At 34.3% G+C, this 833-nt stretch overlaps 1 non-coding gene across 1 annotated transcript; it reads right to left on the bottom strand.

Annotated features, from left to right (window-relative positions):
• Positions 1 to 441: 441 nt before the first annotated feature.
• On the bottom strand, positions 442 to 548 carry LOC120183172. The gene has a single exon (XR_005521923.1). It is a non-coding gene; the product is annotated as a small nucleolar RNA R71 (small nucleolar RNA).
• Positions 549 to 833: the final 285 nt, after the last annotated feature.

Raw genomic sequence — 833 nt, 5'->3', positions numbered from 1 at the left:
CCTTATATGTTTTTCAATGCCTCACTAAGTCATCGACTTATCGTGTGAATGTTTCACACGTAGGTTTCGTGAGCAAGAAGAGGAGTAGAGATAGGCAAAACATGCCAGTTACTCATTTCCAAAGATCAGAAAAGCATATTTTGAATAATATGTATTATGTTATATAGAAAATTGTTGGCATGAAATAAAAGATTTGATTTGGATCCGCTATGATAAGTTTTGTAAATTATTTGATATAAATTGTATAAAGTATGCAATTTGATTTAATAAAAGTCAACATTTTCATTCTTTTGTAAAAGTAATTGTTTTAATAGTCAATGTGACATCTCGGACTCGTATCTAGGTCGGATACGAGTTTGGGGTATTACAAGATCTCTAGAATCTTGGACTGATTTATGTCGTGATTTCGTTATTACATTTAGTTCGATAAATATGAGTGATAAATTGTGTGATGATATTACTTCTTTTCAACAAACAGATGATGAATCCATGTATGAGGCTTGGGAGCGATATAGGGAGCTTTTACGCAAATGTCCCTTGCACGGATTCCCAGTATAGATGCAAGTGACGATGTTCTACAACTCAGTGAATACACCGATAAGGATGATGCTAGATGCTTTAGAAAATGGCATACTCCACGATAAGTCACCGAATGAAGCAATGGAGATTCTGAACCATCTTGCTAGAAATGATTATCAGTTCCCAACTACTAGAAGATGAGTCCGATGTAATACCATGATAAAACAAGTTTTATTCAACGGACACTATCTCCACATAATTGGTTACCTTAACCAACTTGGTTAAGAATATGCAGCGACTAAACAATCTATATG

This window comes from Hibiscus syriacus, unplaced genomic scaffold, assembly GCF_006381635.1.
Source record: "Hibiscus syriacus cultivar Baekdansim isolate YM2019G1 unplaced genomic scaffold, ASM638163v2 tig00112738_pilon, whole genome shotgun sequence".
NCBI classification, from domain to species: domain Eukaryota; kingdom Viridiplantae; phylum Streptophyta; class Magnoliopsida; order Malvales; family Malvaceae; genus Hibiscus; species Hibiscus syriacus.
The sequence above is the reverse complement of the archived record's forward strand: the minus strand, read 5'-3'. Positions and strand labels throughout refer to the sequence as shown.